The sequence below is a fragment of the Vidua chalybeata genome, chromosome 7 (genome assembly GCF_026979565.1).
Source record: "Vidua chalybeata isolate OUT-0048 chromosome 7, bVidCha1 merged haplotype, whole genome shotgun sequence".
NCBI classification, from domain to species: Eukaryota; Metazoa; Chordata; class Aves; order Passeriformes; family Viduidae; genus Vidua; species Vidua chalybeata.
This window is the reverse complement of record NC_071536.1, coordinates 25,181,814-25,207,509: the sequence shown is the minus strand read 5'-3', so window position 1 is coordinate 25,207,509 and position 25,696 is coordinate 25,181,814. Positions and strand designations below refer to the sequence as shown.

The window sequence follows — 25,696 nt, the reverse complement described above, 5'->3', positions numbered from 1 at the left end:
TTAATATTCCCTCTGGCCTTCTGCCCCCTGAGATCTGTGTGCTGCCAATGGTACTGTGTTCCAGATTTTCTTCAGCTACCCTGTCAAATTTGTCAGTTCCATTTTGGCTCTTCAATCAAGTTTCAACATACACCACACCACTCCTCCTTCTTTTTCCCATAAACTACCGTATGTCCTAGGATGTATTACAAGGCAAGGTTCTACTAGAAAAAAAGATCATAATTTTAAAATCTTGATTTTTCAACTCTATCTGATATGCAATTCTTCAATCCTTATCAAAATAGAGTTACAATGAGCTACACAGAGTACAGAAGAGGGAGACTAGTGCCTCATCTGTTTGCTTTTCCAGACCCACATCCAGACAGGATTACCAAAATGGACACAGAAATATCAGTCCATGCCCCAACCCCAGCCCTGCTTTCCCTGTCCTTTCTCTCTCAGTTCTGCCTCCAGCACATGCACTGGGGATAAGTATTGCAGACAAGGCCCAAAAGAGAGACCAGTTTCCATATATTTATACTTTTGCAGGCTAAGGAAATGCCAAAAATATTTTAGAAATTCCTCCACCTGTCTTTCAGGTAATATTTTCTAGTTTGCTCAACTGAAAATGCCAATTTCCAATTGTTTTGGTTTGGCTTGAGTTTTTTTTTTAACTTATTGCTTCTGCCTAAAATATAAATGCTGATTGATTTCTTTTAATTAATTTCCTCAATAAAGAGACAAAAACAATAATAACAAATAAATAGCACAAACAGCCCAAAATTGAGGCATCAGTCAATTAGGCTAAAGTATTTCACATTACAGACTTCTGACTTGTCTGGATTTCCTTGGTGTTTTTGAATTCAATACATTTTCTTCCAACTTGCAAGCTTAAATGATCACATACTGCCCAATGAAATACCCTCTAGAGCGGATGATACTGCAAAGTGCTGAGCACTTAGATGAATAATTTGTGGGTTTCTTCAGGGCAGTATGGACTGTGAATTCCCAAAGAATCCAAACAATTTCCTTGTACCCTTCATCATCTTTCAAATGTCATATTTAAAAAATCAAGGGCTGATCAGAAGTGGTCTCTGCCAGCATTGAAATACCTTTTATGAGTTAGATCTTGTCCATGCAATTAGCTAAACTGCAGTTTAGGCAACTGCACTTTGTAAACCAAATTTTCTCATAGTCCCAGCTATATCCTCTCAGTTTTCCATCTCCTCCATTACCTCCTTTGCCTCATGAAAGATGAAGGAAAAAGAGAAGTGCAAACTCCACCAATGCTTTCAGCCTCAAAGTAAGAAGCTGAAATGGTGAATTTCTTTCTGCAGCAAACATCTCAGAAAGAAATGTCATTTGCAACGTTCTGGCTCAGCTTGACTCTGAGCTATGTGTGTTTGTGCCGCCAGAGAGAGCAGCCTGCCTGGCCCATGCCCCCACAGCCATCAGCCACGCTCCTCCAGTGCCTGGCAGCACAGACTTGAGGTGCTTGACAAAAAATTCACTGTGGCATCGTAGCAGCTCACGCAAGCACAAACTGACCTCAAGGCAGTCTGAACCAGCATTTCGTCCTGGTTTTCTGACACTTTTTTCTTCTCCCACAAAAAATAAAGTCTACATTTTCCTATGGAAAGTAAAAAGTCCTTTAATAATGCTGTAAATATTCACTAATAAACCATAGGGGAAAAAAATCCTGAAGTCTCAGTAAAGTTGCCATGCTGCAATATCTGACACTCTACTAATGGTTAATGATTCTCACAATAAATCAGTTCCCATTTCTTCAAGCAAGCTTTTCTTTTTGTCACCTCTAAACAAAATAGGGCTGGGCATTTATCATTTAAAAAGGCTTTGGAGGGTAATATAAAAGAACATTATTTCTCCTAAAAAAAGGACCTTATTTTTAAGAATGCAGTAGCTACATCAGTCTTAAATCAGAGAGCTTGCAGGACTCTGAATATGATTCTGTGTGAGTGCATTTTTTTTGCTGAGGCAGAGGTGGTATTTTCTATTAGGCAAATTGTATGGTATGTGTTACACTGTGGGTATGATGAATCAGAAAGAGATTTAATTTTTCCATGGAAAATGTCATTAAAGAAATCATTGCCATACAGAGGCATTGTAATGTTTTATTGAAAAAAATCAGACTTTTGCTTTCATTTGGATTCTTTTTTTTCAAGTACATCTTCAGATTAGTATAGAAACATGACACATAACATGAAAAATGTTCACAATCAAATTTTCTGTCAAAACTAGTTTAGATGGGGTATTTTTCAGAACAAAATTTGCTTTGGTGCCTTTCAGGTTATGCATCTTATTTGGAGAATACATTAGTCTCTTCACTGCATACTGTGCATATGTTTAGATAACTATTGAGAACAGTCAGTACATATCGCAGAAGATAAGTGAAGAAAAACATTGTTTTAATTACATTTTATTACATTAAAATTTAAGGAGACTTTAAAAATGAGCATAACATTAAATAAGTAAATAATTAAATAATCATAAAAACAGAAAATTAAGGAAAAGTCACTCTCTTTTGTTGCATTTTCCTCTTGTAATACAATTTTCCTTTCTATATTTTATAAATACAGTAAAGCTTGCTGTATTTTGGAAAAAAACATATGTTTTCATTTGTTAAATGTATTGATCATGCAAGTGAAAAATAAATTAAGATGTGGGAGAACTTTTCCCAAAGTGCAAAAAATGTATTCTGTTCATCACATTTGTCCAGCAAAAGTGTAAGGGAAAGTAATGCATCTCTTGTCTTGCTTTGCTTTGCCCTTTTTGCCCCAGGTACAAAGGGAAATTAATTGTTAGCACAACTCTGTTGATGAATTCCTAACCTGTCCTCTGTCTTATATAATAAAAAAAAAAAAAAAAAAAAAAAAAAAAAAAAAAAAAAAAAAAAAGGCAAAATTTGTTTCTGTTTCTATTGAAATGACAATATTCTCAGGGACTTTGACAGGTGCTGATAGGGCACTAAATAAAGAAACATGCACTAATTCATGGGATTTCAAAGACCAAATTTGCTAGCAGAGCCTTGCTCCTAGGAAGGACTGGTCTCCAAAGAGTACCTTTGGAACTGTGCAGAAGAGAAATTAATTACATGTACAGACAGCAGCCCCATCTCCTCTTTCCTGGTCACTGGAGCCAACAGGATCTTGCCATGGGTACATTTCCATTTGCTCACCTCACAGAGGGCAGCAGGGGGGTTCTCCAGCCAAGCCAAGGGAAGCCCAGGCTGGAGCCAGTGTGTCCTGTGCCTGGGAACATCTCCCCTTGAGTGTCTGGGGTCCATCTGAGCCTCCATAGACAACAGCAAGCTTTCCAGTGCAGCCATGGATATTTCACTCCTGCTCTTGACAAAACCATCTCTAAACCAACTGCATGTGTGAAATTCTGACCCCATCCCTCTGCGGGCAAGTGAAGCCACAGTAGACATTTGCTGTTCACTAGCTGTCCCACCACCAATGTCCAAAAGAGATATTTTTTATTTTCTGCTCCTCTTCTCCTTCCTCTTTCCAAGTAACCCCTGAGCCCCTGCAGTTCCTTCCTACCTCACTCAATGGAAGTATCCTCTGCTGCAATCATCTGACAGCTGATTTCCTAAATGCTCCTTGGCATTCAGATGCATTCACAGATGTAAATGTTGATAGCAATCAGCTTTAAATCCAGCCTTTGCCTTGGCAGATCATTAGACTGTGAATAAAACACAGAGAAATATACCTGGATTTCTGATCAGCAGTAGGTATGCTGATGACTTTCATGTGAGGCATGAATTGTAAGTGTGACAGGACTCATTACCTATAAATCACTGCTTGGATTGTGGTTAACTTTCCGTAGTAACAAAGATAAAACACACTCTCTCCCTCATTAGCTGGGCACTGAAAAAACACTGCAGGGATTTTTCTGCTGCACAGAAAACATGTGCCTAGATTCAGCTTCAGGAGATCTCTCACAGCAGCATTTCATCCAGGTGAAGTCACACATGTGAGAGCAAGGTCTGTGTCCTGCCCTGGGCACAGGTCAGATTAGCCACCTTCACAAACCCAACTCCAAAAAGTCCCAAAACTCAAAAGCAAAGCTTTCCCCTGCAACAAGCCTCTGTTAAGTCAGAGGTGCCCCACTCAGGTGGGTTTTCTAATCAATTTTTGTAGTCTCCTGTGTTTTCATTTGCTTAAGAGACTTCAGTTCACACATGCTCTGGAGAAGCTCAGCCCATCTGTGCAGTTTTCTCTCTGCAACACGTTACCTGTAAATCTCTACAGCCCTAGTGGACTCCTTCTTTCTGCCTCCCTCCTTTCAATTTACCTCTGGTGCCCATGAAATATTGGACAGAACCAGTTTTCTGCTAAGTATGCCAGGACCTCAGCTCTTTATCAGTGTTGTGTTGCATTTCCCTTACTGTTTCTCTTTCCATGTGGGAGAGCAGTAAAATCCTTGGGGCAGGGATTGCAAATTAGCAGCATGATCCTGTAGCTGTGGGATAAATTCATTGCTGGTCCTTGAGGGAAATCCAGAGATGTTCTTGCTGTACAAGAATATCTGCACCCATTTGCATTCATGAATTCATAAAATTAGACAACCTGAACACTTCTAAGAGCATTTCTCCACAAAAAAATTAATCTTTAAGTAGCCAGATCTCAGAAAATCTACACAGAATCAAGGGCAGAGCCTTTTTTTTAAGAAAAAATGGCAGAGGATTTGAAGGCCCAAAGAAAGGGCTAAATAAGAAAAGGTTGTGAGGTAAATTCCCCCTGATATAATAGTACGTTCATGTTGTGTCTGGATCACATTCTTTTACAGTTTGGGGGGTTTTTATAGATAATATTGGTTATTAAAAATTGTAAGAATATAACTATTGCTAGGCATGTAGAGCACAAAAAACCACTGTGCAAATTAGAGGTAAAGGACGGATCCAGTCATAGAGACCTGCAAAACCCAATGAACCCTTTCTCTGCTTGTACGAGGCAGTAACTAGAGGGCAATTTGGAAAATGGAAGATAAGTGCTTGTTGGCCTCCAGGTATGGCAAGTCATTTTTCTATCAGCGAAAAATGAAGAGCAAAAAAGCATTTGCTGAGACCAGGTACAAGGAAGGAGGGACAGAGAGGTGAAAGAAGACAAATCACTTCCTATTGTGGCTGGCAGCAGAAAAACCTGCTGCTGCACACTGGCAAGGCACAGTTACTTTCTCCAAATAATCTTATAACATTTTCATAAGGTATTAATCAGCATTCACAATTTTCCAGGTAGGCAAATAACACTTCCCATGTTTATCGTGTGGATACATGAGTTGCTGAATGGCAGAGATTAACTCAGATTCTTACAGTGAGTTAGCAATAGGTTTATAAAACTCTTTCTGAAATGGAAGGACATATACCTTCATTAGCTTTTGCTGCTTCACATATAAAATCTAAGAGCCCTCCTACTTGGTTGTGAACACTGTAGTGCTTGGTCCTGAGCACATTCCTTTCCAGAGCCAGTGGTGATTCCCAAGGGTCCTTATTTCTTCACTCTCAGCTGATCCAGGGACCTCCACCTTTTAGGTGGCCCTCTCTCAAGGTATCTTGACTCCTTACTTTCAATTTTATTATAACTCCCTTTCTAAGTTTGTCTTTGCCATTTTCTATATCTTGTTTGACTGTACCTTATTACTGGTCATGCTGGTGACTATATTGTGAAACGAAACTGGTAATTTTTAAAATTACCAATAATGTAGAAAGAAGGCCTAAGGGTAGATGAAAGGCAAGCCAACATATGTGAAATATCAAGAGGATCCATGTCACACAGATGAAACCTAACAATAGTTAACTTTTATGGGTTGCAACTGTGTTGATGTCCCTCTCCTTCCTTAATCACACACATTTACCTTGTATTGATGCTGGGATGATTTGTTGCCATGGGTTTCAGCTGAATTTCAAGAAGAAATATATTAAAACAAAATGAATAGCATTGTGTAAGTTCAGGGTGAGTATTTATTTCTGGTGTGTTGCATTTCTTTTCTGCTGTGCTGTCAGATTGTCTGCAGGGCAGCAGCACCCAGCATAGCAGGTGAATCACTGCACTTCATTCCACAGCATGATTTATACTTCTTCTGTTTTGGTCACGCTGCTGCTGCCTCTTGTATTTATTGCTCTTTTTTTAGGCATTACACTTAAGACTAGGATCTTGATCCTCTGTGCTCTCACAACTCATAGCACCATTTGTGCCTACCAGGGTAGCGAGTCACTGGATTGGAATGGCTGATTTATAACTAATTTGTACAGTGTGTTTTACATAGAGACAGAGTAGGCAGCTGTCTACAGTGGTGTGTTATTAAGGGCTACAAGACTAAAGCCTGTAGCAAGGCTGAAGGAAGGAGACCATCTGGGACACCAAGAGCAGCTGTGCAATGGTGGATATCCTGGGCTTCACCTTCCATGAGAGCCTGCAGATCACTGGGCTACCAAGAGCTTATCTCTGGTAGAAGGTAATAGAGTCTTACAGTTCTGATCTCCACCTTTCTCTACCCCTTCCCAAGGGATATGGAGAGTTATTGTTCCCCCAGAATACCTTCCCCTGGCTGTCAATCCCACATTGCCTGGGGTGGATCTGACAGCCATGCTCAGTACCAGCACAGGATGGGAGCAGAGGGAGGTACACAGAGGGACCAGGCACACCACAGGAAGAACTCAATTATCTGTTACAGGAACCAAGGAGGTGTAAGAGTCACAGCCTCTTGACCTCTTGAGAAGGTCAGATTTCAGGGCAACCGCTCTATTAGAGCCTTGAAGATTGAACTATGATGAGAACAAAATATTTACTCTATTATCATCTTTGAAGGTTACTCAACACAATTTTGTCTATGCAGTAATACACTTTGTTTCTTGTAAATGGAAGTGCAGGCTGCAGATGAGAATCTGTTCCACGCTTGTGCCTCCCAAATCCTTCAAGGATCAGCACTGTTTGACAAAGAAGTTGGTATTGCTAGGGGAGTCCAGCCAATCAAACACTTCTTCATTCCAAAGGCGTTAAATCAGATCAGCTACAGGAACCGATCACAAGAACTAGCTTGAATCCACTTTTAAAACAACACCTTTAGTAGCCTAGCTGCTGGCTGAGTGCAGCCAACACAAAAAGTTTTGTATTGCAAAAAAAAATTCTTGATGGTTATTAAATTCCCACTGTCAAAATAAAATCATGCCAGTGGGCTCTGCAGGAGAGTTGCATAGAAATTTCTATGCTGCATTATTAATTAACCATATATAATTTCACTTTGTGGAAAAGAAATATTTTGTGAATAGTAGAAGCCAGAAATATTTGCGCAGTTAGAACTGTCTCTTTTTCTCTGAGTGTTTGCAGAGGCTAGAAAAACAAGGCTCCTTACTGCAAAACAGGCAGTAAAGCTGTGTTCCTGAGTCATTTACAGGAGAAAATACTGCACAGGCAAAGAATATGCAGAGGTATTTACAGAAAAGAAGCCTTCAAAACTGTTGTGGAGTGTTACAAAGAGAACCATTTTTAACTACTTTATCCATGCTTATAACTGAAGGAACAGTTTCACCTTGTTCTTTTCGCATGCAACCAAGTTGAGCAGCCATTTAATGTCTTTTGCAAGGCAGGATAGAACTTATATGCTAGCACTTATATACTACAACCTACACACTAACTTGGTTTTCAATGTCCTATAAAAGTTCTCCAATGGAAATTCTGGGAAACTTTTTACATTTCTACTGGCCTTTCCACAATATTTACTATTGTTTTGTTCCAGTTCTATGTTTAAGAATATGGTGCCTGCCTTTAACCAGTCTGGGCTTGACCAAAGAAGTTTTATCCAGTCCAACATTTCATCATGTCATGTTGGTGACATTTCCAACAGGCTGCCACTGATGCATGAATAACCTCAATTAATCTCCTGAGAGATGATGAAGGAGAGGGCATCAGATCCATGCAAAGTGCAAAAGCAGTCAAAACTATCCTGAAACATTGGAGGGGATAAGCATCACTCTTTTCATGACCTTGAAACCTGAGAAATCCCCAATTCAACTGAAAATGGATAAGAGAGATTTTGCTTTTTAGTCATCCAGAAAGTGAAAATCCATTTGACAGGTGTCACAACATCCTGACTGCTGGATAACCCCCAAGGACCACAGGCAATCCGTTTACTTGGCACCTTGACACTGCAGGTATCAATCCCAGCCAAAAAGAAACCCCACACCAGTATTCCTGCTCAAGGTCCAGTGTGGAGGACAAGCAAGGTAACAGAAGGTGTCAGCGTCCCTGAGTTAGCTCTGCAGTTGGAAAAACCCCAGATGGGTCACTCCACGATTCTGAAGGGTAAGTAGGTCAACACTGGAAAAATGCATCCAGTGTTTTCCTAACGGGCTTCTCTCTCCTTGAGCTGATTCAAAGGCATTCATATACTGACCTTTTCTGGAGTGACAGTGAATAACCAAGTAACACCCGTTTTGGTTTGGGGTTTTTTCCCAGTTCTATGCGACAATAAAAGTGCTGAGAATCCAGAACTTTCTAATAGACTGGACATTTTAAATTTTATGGGTCACTGCAGGTCCAGCTGTAACACTTGTGTTCAGTTTCAAAGAGAATTCCTGGGAAATAATAACTGTCAGTCATATTCAGGTCAACTTCTCTATGCTGTCTTGTTCACTGACTGTCATCTTGAAACTTTCATTCCTTCAGTGCATTCTTGAGTCAACCACTGCTGCTGAGTTGCTAAGGTATAAAACTGGAAGAAAGTAAACAATAAAAAATAATTAGGAGAAACAGCGAGGTATGAGAACAGACTTTGGAAAGAGAGTATTCCAAATACCAGGAATAATAGTTAGAAACATAGATTTTTATTACTTAAGCACATCAAAAAACTAAATGGATTTCCTGGATTACTACATTTTCTCCCTGCTGCATGTCCTAAAGTTGTAAATCTTTACAATTAAAAATGTCCTGTTTCCTGCTCATGCTGCTTCTGTCCCAGAATAGATTTCCATGCTACTGAGAAATCCTTCCATTTTCACAATTTCTTGCAGAGTTCCCAGCAAACACAGAAAAGCTCCCTGCTGTGCTTTGTATCTAGTCACCCTTCAGCTCTGTTTCTCCTGGGCACCAGACACTCTAGGTTCCACATCACTGATTTTCCATATATTGTACTTTTTTCCTTGATTTCCCTCTCACTTGTTACAATTTGACCCCTCTGTTCAAAAAAAAAAAAAAAAAAACCACATTTCACCCCCAAATTGACTCTGTGTAAGTTTGTGATGGAAGTGGAATAAAGTCCCTCTTTCTGCTTGCAACACCCGATGCTTTCATTAACACAACCTCTGAACAGCATTTCCCTCTTTTTGTGACTCTGTCATTTCCAGTTTATCATTCTTTCTATAAATTTTAGCTCCCCTGTCCTTCTCAGTGGCACTGCTGCCTCTTCAGGATGATTATTAACTCAGTGGTAGACTACCAAGTACTTAAAAGCCATAAAAAAGATGCGTTGCACTTTATATTTGGCTCAGGATACGTTGGGGTATCTATTCTTTATTGGCATTATTTCTCCTTTCTTTTTTTCCCCAGCTTCTAGCAGTGGCTTGCAACAATAGCAATGATAACAATGAAGCAGCTGAAAATGTTGCTGTTATTTTGATTTAATGAGCCCTCTATTCTATAAAGGAGTCAATACTTCCCAAAAATAACATCAATGCTTCCTGTAAGATGACTGGAGAGAGTGGAAAATTTTGTGTGAGTAGCAGAGTCTTTTCTCAGTCACTATTCATACTTGAAGACTGATGGTAGGAGAAAACTCCTCTGTTGTTTGCTGCCTGGTAAACCAAGCAAAGGGAGTTAATGATTATGAAAACTTCTGCAGTAGCAGAACAGGATCTTTTATCTGAAAACAAGGATTTGCACTATTTGTTACACGATGAAAACATGTTTTCATGACAAACAGGATGGAGTTGTGTCTCTCCGTTCATGCAGGTGCCCATGACAGCAACAAAAACAATCTATCTGAAAAGAGGGACTGACCACAATAAGTACATGTGTGCCAGAAAAAACTGCATCTGCCTTAGAGATGGGCAATTTGATGATTACACACCTCTCCCACATCACTATGAAAGACCTGGCTTCTCTATGTGTTCATTACAAGCTGAACCTGGCTCATCTATTAAACAGACAAAAAGCACTTCACATTCTTGCAGATATAATTACCTACGATGAAGATAACAATCTCTTTCAAAAATATGTTCCATCTTTTAAAAAAACGTGTTTAGTATTTAAGAATCCAATGTAACCTTTGGTAGTTAAGTTCAAAGACTACTTTCCCTAACAATAAGAAAAATAATTTATTTCTTGTCTGAAAGTTAAGGGTTAATCATGAATCCTGTATCTGGTCAGGGACACTTTCAAGTAATGACAATTTATTCTTTGCAAACATTTTTTTTTTCATATTTGTGAAAACTTAAGATTTATAAAGTAGAATTTTAATGAATGCTTTAGAGAACTGCTAGACAAGATAAACAGTCTAAAACAGAATAGCTAAATCTAGGAAAAGGAAAAAGATAGAAATTATTTATGTGAGAACCAGGATGCAGGACAAATGTAGAAATCATTTCTAAAAAAATTATGATCCTCTAAATTAAGATGTGTCCAGTCTACAGAATCAAGCACCAGAATCCTATGCTTTAGAGTCCTAAATTTCCACCCTTTTTCTGCTAGACAGAAATGCCATTTCTCCCCATACTTCCAATGAGCTTGTGTTTAATTATTGCTATGGCTCCTTTCCAGCCACATTTCTCAGTGTCAAAGCAAGCCCAAGTCCCCCACAGATCTTGTGCCACCCCTGCCTGCCCCATACAGAATCAGAGATATGGTGCCATGTCCCAAATGCTCTGGGTTTCTGGCTTAGGTGACTGAGCTCAGTCCCTATCTCACATGCAACCACTGAATATTTATTTCTAGAGGTTCAACCTGGAGCTGAACCCACAGGGGCACTTTCAGTTCTCCAGTGCCTGTAGTGCCATTTGAGACATCCACGAGGGCTGCCAGAAATGGCTCAGCACCTACAGGAAAGTCTTCCTGTTCTGGGTAAGAGTGGTAAGTCAGGCATGTTGTGCAGAGCACTGGATTGAAATACCCACACTACCCCCTGTGTGTCCTGGAGATCAGTCCAGTCCAGCTCAATCAGTTTATTGATTGGAGATCTATATTATACTAAGCCAGAGAGGCAAAGCTTATGATTCCAAATTCATAACCTTTGGTTTTGTCACAGGTGCTGCAGTAGCTCAAAACAAAGCCAGATTAATATGCAGAAATCTCTAACAGCATTTATCCTCACTGTTGATTACACGTAACAAACTTTCCATCATGTCACTTAATTCCCCCCGCCTCCTTCAGAATCATAAATTAGAATGTCACCTACAAGAACACCCTTCAGAAACTTTTCTTCAGAAAGAGTCAGGAACAGAATTATTGACCTTGGAACAGAAAAACAGAGAATGAAGAATCCAGGCCTCTTCTATGTTTGCTATGAATAGGAATCAACAGCTTCAAGAACTGAAAATTATTTAATGAAACTGTAGGTTTCCAGAATATTTAGCATGACTCCCAGGTTAACTAGTAAAGCATTATAGAAGTTTGGTTTATTGGTTGTCCAGGTAATACTAACCCTTTATCCTAATAAACACAGATACTAAAATTAACATGTAATTAATGGATGAGCCATTACAGCTCTGAACAACTTCGTTTTAACATCAGAAACAGGCTGTAATTATATGGAGCTTTACATAAGCAAGCTGATATTATTCCTCAATGGTTTTTCAATTTGTGGTTTTTGTTTACAGCCATCTCATGCAAGCTACCACATGGTACCATCCCAAGACAGAGCCCCTACAGTAAAGCCATTCAAATCTATTGAAATCAAATGTTAAGTTTTCCTTGATGCCTATATTTATTGCTTTTGCATCCAGGTTTTTCTGTGCTTCTTTATCTGCCGCAGAGTGATGGTGTTGTGACAACAGATGCTTTCTGAGCTCATCTCAGTGCTGCATATTCCCACTTGAATCCCTGCTTGTCACTTTGCCTGGCTGTCCAATTTGTGCTTTTGTAAAGTATTCATCTCTAGAAGCATCAATTACTCTGGAAATCATTAGAAATGGAACAAACACCCAGGGTTTTTGTTGACTACTAAAAGCAATCCTCCCCTTCACTCTGAACAAGGTGATGGCAACCATTGGGCTCAGAGCCATGCAAGGACAGAATTAATCTTTTGTGCCATAAGACTGTCAGATGCCAATGACCTTTATTGAAGCAGAAACATGAAAATACAACCTCAGAGGAGAGACGATAGAATTAGCATTGTTTAGTCTACAAGACAGTAATGAGATACATGACAAGACTAAAATAAGTGAAAGGTAACTTCAATGGACAATTTATTCCCCAGAAGGTACTCCAATTGGGTGTTATATTTGAATGGGTATACTGAGCAATTTGATACACATCATAGTGGGGAGGGTATGTTTGTAAAGAGAATATAATCTTTTTGTGATGTGATATAATGCATTTCTCTGATTTGCAGAGTGATATAATGCATTTCTCTTTGCATTTTGCAGCTGAAGGATGTGATCCTAGCCAGGGAACTGCTAAATCTTGGCGGATTCACAGCACAAGACAAGCTCTACCTCAGCAAGTGCTTCACGTTATCTAGGTTTATCTTTCCTGTTGAACCCTCCTTTGTAAACAGAGAGGGGTAAAAAATAGATTCCCTGTCACACAGTTGAATCCAGTTCCTGTCACCTTCCAGCTGGACTCCCACTTGAAAAACAGGAAGAAAACTTTTATCATTGAAATTGCTGAGCTGGGTCCAAACCGAGCTGGTGCCCTGGTGACATTTGAGTAGCAGTGATATTTTTGTTGTTGTTTTCAAGTATGTCTTTGAAGCAGCAAGATTCAGTGCTCCACATCTCTTATTGATCTTGGCTGCTGAATGTTTTATGACAGGGAGTCGCCCTGCATGAATTCAGAATAGAAGATCAATAGGCTGCTTAGGATGTCGTGCTGTTTAGATGACTGACACGCTTCCTTTCCAGCACCACCACCACTCCCAACCCTTTTCTTTCAACATCCCATTCCAACCCTGAACTTTTTCCAGGTGTATTCTTTGAAAGGTTTCACCAGTGGCGTTATTACCTGTCTGATGTACACCCTAAGAGACTGGACACTCAATTTGCCTGGGACTTTTCCTATTATTAATATAATTAGCACCAGGACACAGTCTGTAGGAAGGAAAAAAGCCTGTTTCCCTTGCACCTTCAAAGGTTCCATTCCAAGGACAGACTCCTAGAAAAAATTTTTTTGCATGACGAGTACATTATGTCTTACTTTCCTTCCAAGGAAATATAGGTTTATGCCTCAGACTTATTTGGGGACATTCTTAAGGATTTCACTAGACTAGAGTGCTCTAAAGCAAATACTCTTGAGCTCACAGGGACAGCTGGGCTGTTTCTCAGGCTACGTTCCCTCAGCTCTTCTGGATCTGGGAACAAATAAGCTGTAACCCGGGCACAGAATAGCTCCCTCCTCTATGGATTGCATGCAGTTTCCTTCTGCCTGTCTCCCTCTGAGCTCAGAAGTTAATGCAATGATAAGAGAGACATGAAGGGAGCACCAGTGGTGAGGTGGAAACCCTTTCACTGAGAACTGGACACAGATCAATGTATTTCATAGACACCAACACCTCACATGCTTAGTATCTGATGCAGCTCACTCCACAGAGTGCTCACCCCAATTAAGAAATGTTAGCTCCACAATTTTCTTGGCTGTGGCGCAGTTCTAAGGAGGCAAGGGCTGCTGTCCCTCCTGGAGGTCTGGGATAAGCAAAGTACCTTCATGAGCCCTCCCACTGGCAAGATGACCTGTAAAGACACATTTCTAAGGCTTCCCAGCATCACTCTGCCCCAGCTTTGCCATTTCTACTTCTCAGGAGCAAGCTCAATTGCGCTACTTCACCTGTCAGGGAAGGAAAATATTCTCTGTCACTGCCTAGAGTCAGTTCAAGTTCTGGAATTACTCACCAGATTTGACTTCAAGGGAGAAACAGAACTCTCACCATGAACTCTTCTGTCCCCTCCTGCTTACTCAAAAGAATAAATTTTGATTCAAAAGCTATATTTGAATTTTTGAGCAGTGAATAAATATCCTAATGAATATTCTAATTAACTTTTTAAGAAGTGTTGGCTCAAAAAAAAATCTTATTCTATTCTGTTACTTACATTTATAGTGGAGAAGAGATTAAGCAAAGAGCTCAGTTCCTATCCCAGGTGACTGACCAGGGTTTATAGCCTGTGGTACCAACCATCTTAGTGACTCTCAGGCGAATTAGCTGCAGTCTAATAGATAGGAAAATGTGATTAGTCTTATGTTGAGAATAGAACCCAAAAAACTAAAATCAAGGAATATTTTGTGCTGTCACAAAGCAAATATTTGCCCTTTATGAAAAGTGTTGATTTTCTTTAGAATTCCTTTTCATTAAGAATGTCTCAAGCTTTCTACACATTAAAAACTACAAAATTTTGCTTATTGTCTTTATGACTGCCAAAAGTGTTAACATGTTCTAGGGGTTTCTGCTTGAGCAGGGAGGCTGGACTAGATGACCTCCAGTGCTCCCTTCCAACCTTACCCATTCTGTGGTTCTGTGATTCTGTGAATTTTGAGGTTTTCAGTTGGGGAAATTAATCATTTTAAAGTCATTCTCATTTAACCTTTTGCACACTAAAATATTTCCATACAGTTTTATTTCACACCTTTTAATTATCAGTATCTCTATTATCAGTAATCTCTATAGTATACTTTTTTATTATCCATTTCTGGCCAGTTAAGCAGTGGGTGACTGGGCCCTGCAGAAAGTCCAGGGACAGAGCAAGGAAGGTGGTTCTGAAGGATGGGAGATAGCTGCAAGGAAAGGCAGTGTGGTACAGGCTACTCAATACAGACTACAGAGCTGGCACTGTGGACAGCATCTGTCCCTCTCTGGCTGTGAGATACTGCAAAGGACCTTTCCCTTCCATTGTGAGGAAGGAGTAGCATCATCTCCAACTACCACAGTAACTCCAGACCTTGGTGGGGTGGGGTGGGCAAGGCAACAGGGTATTTCAGGAAAGACTGTGAGAAAGAAATGGCTAAAAGCCTTTAGCAGCACATAAAAAGCTGCAAATGCACCATTTACTTAACCAGAGAGAGGGACTCTTATCAGACAATATTTCAGGTCACAAAACAGATAAGCCAGGTACTTGCCAGGCAAGGAAATTAGTAAATGTTGACCCTAGATCAAAGACTGTATCACTTCTCTATAACCTAGCTTATATTTTACTAACTGAAAACAGAATTAGGCTAAAACATTTTCAAGCCTGCAGCAAGTAGATGGAAACTGAAGAAAGCTTCTGACTGAATACAAGTACCCACTCTGCATAGCACCTAGGAGTGACTACAGGGTCATCAAAGCAGAGAAATAGTAAAAGGTAATTCTGAACCCAGATCTACAGGCACAACACAAAGATAGAAGGACGTGAGAAACAGCACAATAACCCAAACTCATCAGCAGACAATGTGATCAGCACGGCCAGATTATAATAGAAACTAAATAGGGATCATAGAGCCACTAAAGAGTCTCCTACCTTGGTGCTAATCTGAAATCCAGATGTGTTTCTCAAAGACCAGAGATCTGACACTTTCCATGACTTTGAGAACATTAGGATCCTCTCATGGGCCAAATACCTCTCCCAGGCCTGAAAAAGTGGAAAGAGGTTGTGTGAAGAGAAACACATGGCATTTTCACTCCCTTTTTCTACACTGTATTTTTTTTTTTAGGAAAGCAGGTGAACTGGCATTGATAATTGAAGGAGAACCTATTCTGAAGGAGGAGCAGAGATCCTGAGAGCTTGCAATGATCTCATTGCCTTTCCATTTTGTTACAGCAATCATACTAGTGTCCTATATGTGCTTTGTAAAATTTCACATCTCATCTGAAAAATCTTTGTACTTATTTAAAGTTCTTAGCACGACTTGATTGTGAATTCCTGTAACAGACACAGGCAACACATTGGTAGGCATCAGATAAAGTATAAGAGCATCCTTGAGACTCTCCCTTGGATTTGCTGCTCTTCAAGTAATTACCTTTTGCTTGCACGGATGCTTGAAGCTTAGTGTAATCCAAGCTGATAGGAGCTGGCAGTGAGAGCACAGAGAGACCCCCCCCAGATGCAGAAACATAAACTAAGCACGAACTCCACACGCCTCTTGTTAGACGTTAATTGTCCTCAATTGTAATACGATGTTTTCTGAGCTGACTGGTTCTCAAATGAAATCTTTTATAGCTCCTCTTTCGAAGGGAGCTAAGTTGTCTCCTGCTGGGTATAATCCTAACAGAGACTGTTCCCCTTCTCTACAAAGAGATTTGACCAATCTCCCTCCCGGAGACAGAGATGGTCTGACACAACGATTCTGCTCTCCCGCACAGAGATGCTTTGATAATCCTTGATATTGCTGTAAGGCTCTAAATGCTTCAGTCTTCTAATCTCTCTTTAGGGGCTTTGTCCAGACCCACTGCATATAAAAAGCAATTGACATACTCAGGCAAATATTTATGATGTCACACTTTACAGCAGGGCTGAGATTTCCCAAACCATCTCTCTGAGATGAATGACCAGCATCTATAAGTGTTAATGTAAATCAATTGCCTCAATGCCCAAAGGGCTTCACAGATAACCACTGGAGTCCTTTGACATATAAGAATTCTCTGGGTTTTTTTACTTTCTCTACCTATTAGTTAGAATCTCAAACAAGTTAATGTCACAGAACAGGTGTTTTTCCATCAAAGAATAATTTTGAAATACCACAGAAAATTTCTAAACATACAGAAATATGTCTACTTTTGTGAATTTTTAATTTTTCCTTTTAAAATATTTTTTGTATTTGGAAAAAGTATAGTAGTAAGTGGTGGAAATTAACAGTGGAGCTCCACAAGGTTCTGTGCTAGTAAAAGCTCTCTTCTGATAAACATATTCACAAATTGTGTAGTAAAGCAGACAAGCATGTCTCAAAAATATTTCAGTGTTTCCACTGAAAAAAATTATATTCACATTTACTGAAGACTGCTTTTATTAACCTGCATGTGATTCTTCATTTTTCTTATTTCATATTTCTTAAAAAAATTATTTTGCCTGGGATATAGCTCAGTTCAGCTTTAGCTGACTTACAGTGAGCAGAGTGCACAAGTGTGTAACATAATCACTACAGAGAGGCTTGAGGAGAGTACACACGAAGCTTTATTTGTCACAACAAAAGTGACAGCAAATTCAACCAGTGAACCTCAAAAAGGAGATTGAAAAATCAGTCTGTGGTTTTAAAAAATGTCAAAGTGAATATTTTCCAACCCAGCAGATTTCTTGTTTGAGCACGCAAACCCAACATGGTAATAACTAGTTAATTGGTGAAATAAATCTTGTCTGTGCTTGATCTGTCCTTACCACATACCTGTAGATAGACTAATGATTTAGGCTGTCCATCAGTTTTATGTTCATCCCAGGATGTGAGTGTGAGGGTTCACTATGGATGGTAAATTAATCTAGTCCTGGGGGCAGGGTTGGACTTTGAGTTAATAAGATTGTATATCCTAAATAATCCACCATGGCTCAGTGATTTGAGGTTCACAATGTCCGCATACAAAAGCATTCCCCTCCAGAATTTTATACCTTCAGATTTTCATCCCTGGTATTACCTGCCAACTTAGCAGAAATTTTGATTTTAATTGGGAATAACATTGTCTGTTAGTAGCCTACAATGTGCATTGCTGAAATTATTTGTACAACCTGACTGCCACAAACAGTTAAGGAGAGCCACACAAAAAATTAAGTCCTCCAATCACCCCACTCCCATACTATTTGGTAACAAACAATCATTTAGGAAAAAATCCTTTGTGAAAGTTTTTGTTCAGTGCTGTATTGTGTCATCATTTATGAAGCAACAAACTTTTCTTCCATGGGAGTCAGATGTGATTTAGCAGAAGGGCTATTTCTCTCTAAATCTAAATTCTTTCCAGCTCCTCCTTTTATCCTTTTATCATGTCTTTTCTGTACTTAAAACTGAAAATTCATAAAGCACAGGATTCTGTTTTAACTTGCATATCACATTTGCCATAGACAAGAGATGATAAGAGATGCTGCAAATTTTTACTTTTGAATGTTGATGAGTCTTTAACATTCAACATAAGAAGGATCTCCCAAATTATCTGAGAAGGATTTTCTAAACTATCATGACTTTTGTTAGATTTCTTTTTCTGTGTATTGTCTTTGTTGCTTCTTTATTTAAAGAGATTCATCACTGTTAGCCATTATTAAAAAAAAAAAAAAAAAAACAACCAAAAAACCCAACAAACTCTAATACAATAAAATAGAAAGGAAAAAAGAAGTGTAATATAAATAAATAATTGGGTTCAGATCACTGGAGAAAAATTGCTCTGCTATCCCGGGAAACAGTAGCTATATTCTATCTCCTAGGACACCAATGTAATCCCTCTGAAACTGGAACTGGTAGGGTAGTTTACCTTAGAATTATTAATTCACAGTGTGGTTGTTCTGATTTTAATGTGATTAATCCTAATATAATTTTATTCTGATAAATCTAGAAGAATTAATTGTTTTTACACTTACATAACTGAGATGAAATCTTACCTCCCTATAGCTGTTACCATCTAATACCAGTCTTGCTCCTCAAGCCTCCTTGTAGCCTTTTTTGAACGGGATTAGAGAATAAAAAATCCTACTTGTACAAAAGTGAATGGAGGTTTTACCCAGTGAATTTTGCACTGCAATTTCTACAGGCTTCTAGTCTAGTCTATTCTGTCTCTAATCCTGACCCATAAACTGATAAACCATAACTGATAACCATAAACTGGCTCATCATCCATTCCGGGGAAAACTCCATGTCTTCCCAGCACACTCCCATGGAAAAGGGCCACTCCCCTGCTCACTTCCCAAGCAGACTTGCAGCATTGCAGGTCTCCTTTAAGGCAAGGAGGTACAGTCTATGGGGAAAAATGTTTAAATGTTAAATGTTTTCTCCCTTGCACGGGAAGAAAAAGGATGAATAAATAATGTGACTATCAAGAGTCCCTTTTGATTCTCTGGATTCTGCAAAATGTTTGACCCCAATATCTTCAGCTTTTTTTACTTTTATACTTTTTTTTTATTATTTTAAATTTTGTGGCTGTGGGTATACTCACTACTGTACATTACAGTACCACAAGCTCCAAAATATGCAATATCACTAGGCTTTATTAAACCAGGCTGCTCTTCATAATCAGAGGATGACTTTGTAGACTAGTATGTGCTGGATTTATTGGAATCTGAGATAATTTTTCAAGAAATCATGAGTCTCCATGTCAGAGATCTGACCTGGAAAATCTCTAGAGCATGACATCAGCACTTATCTGCCTGTAATATTTTACTTTTTTGTAGTAATATACAAACCTGTCATATTTCTATGGGATGAAGCTCTCAATAAAATAAGCAGGTTAAATCATAAAGTGAGGGAAAGGACGCTTTTAAGAACAATATTTACATAATGGGTCAGAAGAAAGTAAACAATACCTAGACATGATAGACAGTTCGTATTTGAAGCTAAACCAGCTGCAAAGGGACATGCCATCACTCAGGGATTTTTATGCCTCTGTATTTATTTCTCTATTTACAAAGTGAATTGGCAGCCATTCTAGGAAAGCTCCCACTGCCCATCCTTACATACATGCTCTGTGACTAAATGAAATATTTCCTGTTGCCATGCCTACTGGGTCCTTTTTATATTTGTCCTCCCATTTGCATCCATGAGAAACAAATTATGTTGACCAATTAAATACCAAATAATAGAGGGGAAAGTAGGAAAACAAGGGCTTCACGTGTCCTGACCTGTAGCTGTTTGAATGCTGAGTGGCTACCAAGAAAAGAGGACTTTCAAGTTTAGAGATTTCTAACTTAACTAATAAAAGAAGCCACAGATATTTCAGAGCAGCAGGATGTGTGAAGGGCTTTTGATGCACAATGCCATCTTAGGCAGCTCACAAAGTACCTGGAGAGGTGAAGCAGCTCCAAGTGGCTTCGAGTCTTGTATTCAAATAATCTTGGATTGTTACACTATCCTTATCTCCCTGGCTCAAGCTCATTATGTAAATTAGCTCATTTCACAACGGATCAGGTCTCTATATCCTTGTTTGAGCCAGAGCTGTCAAACCCTGAAAAGACTGAGCATTAATAATTTGGATCATAAAAGTCTACTTTTCATCTGGATAACTGAGCTGGCCAAGAAAGTATGATTTAAAAGAACCTACTATTTTTTAAATCAAATGCATAGACAAATTCAGGAATAAGTTTACACTGAAGACATTCATGCAAAGATAACACTTCTGAGATGTTTAGGACACAACTATTAGGGTCAATGTCTGCTTTTCAGGATAATGTTGACCAATATGTTTAAGATATATGTCATATCATATATATATAGTTTATATACCTCATAAGATATATCTCATGAAGTGCTTATGAGCCATTTCATGTCTTGGCACTGAATGCCAGAGTAGCCCATAGGAGCTGAAGAAAATCAATACAAAAGGGCAAGGAATTATCCCCAAGTGTTGTGCCTTCTGCATTCTCCACATGTCCCTGATATTGAAGAAAGTTTCCCATAATGCAGAAGTCATTGCAGTATATTTCTCTCACCTGACCTTTGTTTCTGAGGGAAGTCTACCAATACAGCAGCAAAATTAATCCTCAAGTTTCTGTGGTGAAATGTGTCTTTTACTGCCACAGTCTCACAGCTGACTCATGCAGCATAATCAAGCCCTAAAGCAATTAAGCTACTTTGGCCTTTGTAAGGCAGTTTAAGAGACAGATCCATTTCAGCACAATTCAAACAGCACAAAGAAAAGCTTTTATTGTCCTGATTTATTGAGTTTTTCCATTTCTCTTTTATTTAAGTCCAATGTCCTGCATTCAATTTAATGACAATGATTCTGTAAAGCATTAAAACACCCTATGACTATTAAAGGAACATTTATTGAGGTCTAATAAGAGACAAATCAACTTTTCATTTAAGTGCCTCAAAAATAACACAAGCAATAAATGGCTGATTATATATTTAATGACACTGTAACTTATACTGTACCAACAGAAAAAGCTTTTGCATTTCCAATTTACCACTATTGCATGTCATCATCATTAGGGAAAATGTTTATTGTTATTCTAATTGGAAGCAGCAAGTTAAAATACATCTTCATTTAAAAGCAAATAATGCATCTCAAATGCTTAGTAAGTATATACAACTCTTGGCTATAATGTAGGGCTCATTTCAGAAAAGGCTACTCCAGTTGGAAAAGTATGGCCCAAATTATGACTTCAGACTTGTATATACTTGCACATACAGAAGAAATCATGAAAAGAATATTTCCAATGGCAGAATCCAACTTTTCTCCTTAGTCTTGGAAAAACTTTATTTTCAGAGTGTCTCATTAATCAAGGTGATTGTTGAAACTGTTCTTGTGTTTTCCTTCTAATTCTGTGTTCCATGTTTTTTTTTATTTCTCCACTGTGTAACTATCTTACACTTTGCAAACAAGACAAAGTTAGAAAACGTCTTTTTGTTAATCTGTGAAAAATTCAGGAGACCAAGAAAGGCAACCATAGAAATTTACCTTTATAGAAACTTTATAGTTCGTTCAGTTGTGAAGGAAAGAAATAAGTTGTCAATCTCTGTCCCCCGAAATAAAGGAAAATTGAAAACATTTTCAGAGGAAGTTAAAATTTTGATATATTATCTTCTATTAAACTAAGAAAATGAAGCATGAAGAGATTTAGTAGCTGGCAGAAAAAAATGTCAACAGATAGAAGCAGTTTAAAATCTTATTCTGTTGTCTTGACTTCACTCTGACCTAAGTGACTAATATGTCTTATTTTAGAGGACACAGGGTTCTTTCCCAGTATTACATTTCTGGCTCAGTTTGTCCCTACAATTAGGTCCTTAAGCCCAATGCCCTGCAATACCAAGAATCAATGCAATAGAAATTTCATCCAGAGGTATCCTTCTGGCACCCCCTCACACACCTCCCCTGGTATCTCATGATAAACCAGATTTTTAGGAAAAAACCAAAAGCCACGATTATTTTGCAGTGTAGGAAAGAGAGAGAGGTAGAGGCTATACCATTTCCTTATAAATCAGACCCCAGGGCTACTGGATGTCCATCAAGTGCTATGCAGGACACAAATGCATTTCCCACTGCTGAGGTCCTTCCATGGATTCAAACCCCATGGATGTTTCTCCTGGGGAAGTACTTCCAGCTCAGGTCTAAGAGCTCTCTAAACATTTTAATTTTTCATGACAGTTGTCTTACGTTAGTTCATTTGTGCTTTTCTTGCAAAGATACAGTAATGGACAGGTGTGGTGATGGTAGCCACTCCTTGCAAACAGCAGAGATTCAACTGTCTATGGCCATCTGTGGTATCATGAGGGCAACTAACTAACCCCTCACTGCTGCTGGTTTGCAGTTCTTGCATTTGGCCTCTTCAGTCCCTTTCATTTCAAGAAAGTTCAGAGTAAATTTATTTTCTATAATCTGCAACTGGCTCTAAGGAAAGGTAGACCTTTGGCTATGATTCACTGACAAGCTTATTTTCTTTCCTAAGAATTGATTTAACTATCAAAGCAAAAGCTAAGACAGTTATTGAACCAGTTAAATTACTTAAAAATAGGGGACTGAGTGTTTGAACCATCAACAGGCATCAGCACTGAGATTAAACCTGCAAGAAGGCAAGGACTTTTTTTTTTTTTTTTTTAAGCCCATGTGAAGTTATTTAGACTTGAGACAAAGATTAAAGATGCTGTGAAATTTACTATCCCTGCACTCAACTGGGGAGCAGGGCAGAATGGAGTCTTGGTATGAATGCTGCCACTTCTGACACCCTGTTAGCTTGCTAGGATGAAATGCGTTCAGACAGTGCAGGAATATTTGTAAAGCTTATTGGGAAGGATATCAAATCATTCTGTTGTTTATTCAGTGAGGCTTAAGCATATCACCCTTGAGGTTATTCTGTGTCTTGCTTGACTTTCCCACACCTTTCCTTTGCAAAATATCTCCATTAAAAGACTTCAATTTACCTGCAATGTTCAAACAGCTTTGCACCATTTCACTCTTAGTAATGTAAATTATTCAATTCATGGCTAAGATTCAAAGCCATAAAAGCGGACATTTGCAGTTTTCTACAGTCTGCATTTGTCGCAGAAGGATATTTATAGAGTCTAGGGAAAATAAGCAGGCAGTGGTCCATGTGATTCCTGCTGTCCTGGTGATCACATTTTATTTGCTGTAGACCTCCTATACTGTCCTGTTTAATTTCTGTCATTCACCTGTTGCATTATTTTTGTCTGTCAACTTGAAGACTTACAGGGCCAAAAATTTTTGTTTTCATGATTCTGTATCATAATGAAGTCACTAGCAGCATCCACTTGTACATATACATTTGCTGCAGTTAAAGAGCACATCTATTATTATCCTTTCCTCAAATGGTCTAGTATCTGAATGCCTTCATGAGCTATTGTAAAAGATCCTGATCACCAAAGGAAGGAAAGACCAATCACTCTTTAGGTTAAAAAAAGAGAGAAACTTTTAGAGACTGCAAGTTGAATGTTTTGCTTTAGCAATAATGCATCTAAAAGCACATCAGCTCCAGACATTTCAAGCTTGAACCCTACCTTATTTCAGAATAATCCTCTTTTCCACACAGAGCATTACAGTAAAACTAAAATGCAATCAACAGAAAGACAGCGTTTAATACAGAAGATGGTACATCACAATATGTAGCAAACTGAAGCAAATTCAAATATTAATTTAAGCTGGATCTATTAGTGTCAGGGGGGAGGGGGAAGGGGGAGTGTTTCTGGTTATTTGTTAACACTGTCTTACTTCCCAGTGGTGATATACCCTGTATTGATGAGATTACAGAAACACCATCCCTCGCTTGATTTCAGATAACCATATCCACTTCCCATAAAATACATAATTAACTGAGGACAGAATACTTCTTAATTAAAACTGTCTGAAATTAATCAAACACTGGTTTGCAAGGTTTGCAGAATACTCCTGGTTTTGCTCTTACTTCTTTGCTTGCTCAGAGGAAGCTCAAGTGCCCCATGCACTGGTGTCATGGTACAGGAGGTGCTCACCTTCCCAGCACAGACAGGGTGGCTTCATTTGCAGCCTGGAATGAGAAACTCGCCGAGTCCTTCTCACCAGTAGATAGCAAGCAAGGAGGAAACAGCAGAAGCCATGAAGAATACTACCTTTTCAGTTTTGAGTGTTATTCTGGCCTCTTCCTGTCTTTCTGAAACTGTATGGGAAACAATCACAGAGGCTGTTTCTCCAAAAGGACAGAGCTCTGGGCCTGCCTCCTCAGTAGGTGCAGATGCTCCCGGGGGAGCCCCGCTGCAGGTAGAACAGGGGAGGTCTGTGAAGATGCACATGAGCTTGTCCTGGGAAAAGAAGCCTAGAAGACACTCTGACCAGCCTGCAGCAATGGCACGGTGGCACGGGAAAGGGAAACAGCTCACAAACCACCTCTGCCCCGGAGCTGGGCCAGGGCAGCCGCCTCCTTTGTGAGCCTCAGCAGCACCTGTGCTCCCATGCATGGCTCTCGTGGATGCTCAGGGGCTGCACGGTGCACTCGTGCCACAGCAAAAGTACATCACAGGGGCAGGGAGGGCTGCTCGGCCATCCCACGGGGGAAGGCTCAGCACCAGCAATTGCACATCTAAGGGCTGTGAAGATGCCCTTGTGGGAATCAAAAAGAAAGATCAAAGGCAGGCCTGAACAAGGAATAGCACTCTCTGAAGTTACTACTTTCATTGTTACCTTTGTGCTTCATAGACTAGTACATCACAGGGGTTTTTTCATTCCTTCTTTTTTTTCTTGGTGATGTTCTTTCATCTTATTTGATGGATCTTCCCCTAGTTGTTCCACTTCTTTTATCTCTTGAAACACAGCTCAGGGCTACATTGTTTTCTCCTGTTAAGGTGGTATCATGAACCTTCTTGCTGTAACATGGCATGACCTCACACTGACAGCTCCTGAGAACAAAGCCCTGCTCTAACTGTGAGCTCAGTCTCCAGGGCTCCATACCTGCAGAGTTCAGTTAGCCTCACTGAGGACTTACACCTTTCTGGGGGGACAAGGACAGGGTGAGAAGCTGCTGAGAGGGAAAGACAGAGAATACCCTGAGCTGAAGTTGAGTATGTGTCATAGCACTCTTTAATTCCACTTTATATTTGGTCTCTGAGCTCAGTAAGGGCACTCAGAGTTAGCTGGTACTGGAGGTACTGGTACCTTCAGGAGTAACAGTGGTATAAGAACTAGAACAGAATAGGATAACAATATAGTCACTGAAAGAACAGAAAAAAAAAAAATCCATTTGTCCAGGGACAGAGAATTGATCCCAAATAAACTATTTCAAAAGGAGGATGCTGAAATATTCCAGAGGAAAAAATTATTATTAAAATATATATATATATATATATATATATATATATATATACATACATTACATATGTAAAATATTATAAGCTTACCAATTAAGACATAGAAAACACTTACTCTGCCCTGGAAAACAGTTCAGGAGAATGCTAAAGCAGCTGTGTGC

The 25,696-nt window shown here is 39.2% G+C and overlaps 2 long non-coding RNA genes across 4 annotated transcripts; both read right to left on the bottom strand.

The window, feature by feature from the left end:
* Nucleotides 1-8,512: 8,512 nt before the first annotated feature.
* On the bottom strand, nucleotides 8,513-15,737 carry LOC128790804 (uncharacterized). Of its 3 annotated transcripts, none has more exons than XR_008431867.1 (4): nucleotides 15,638-15,737; nucleotides 14,237-14,353; nucleotides 14,039-14,094; nucleotides 8,513-8,712 (listed from the first exon to the last, which is right to left on the bottom strand). It is a non-coding gene; the product is annotated as an uncharacterized LOC128790804 (long non-coding RNA). The 3 variants fall into 3 exon arrangements; XR_008431865.1 differs by lacking the exon at nucleotides 15,638-15,737 and adding an exon at nucleotides 14,768-14,963; XR_008431866.1 differs by lacking the exon at nucleotides 15,638-15,737 and adding an exon at nucleotides 14,814-14,963.
* Nucleotides 15,738-20,953: 5,216 nt separating this feature from the next.
* On the bottom strand, nucleotides 20,954-25,055 carry LOC128790803 (uncharacterized). Its single transcript, XR_008431864.1, has 5 exons — nucleotides 24,913-25,055; nucleotides 24,345-24,391; nucleotides 24,161-24,262; nucleotides 23,757-23,803; nucleotides 20,954-21,024 (listed from the first exon to the last, which is right to left on the bottom strand). It is a non-coding gene; the product is annotated as an uncharacterized LOC128790803 (long non-coding RNA).
* Nucleotides 25,056-25,696: the final 641 nt, after the last annotated feature.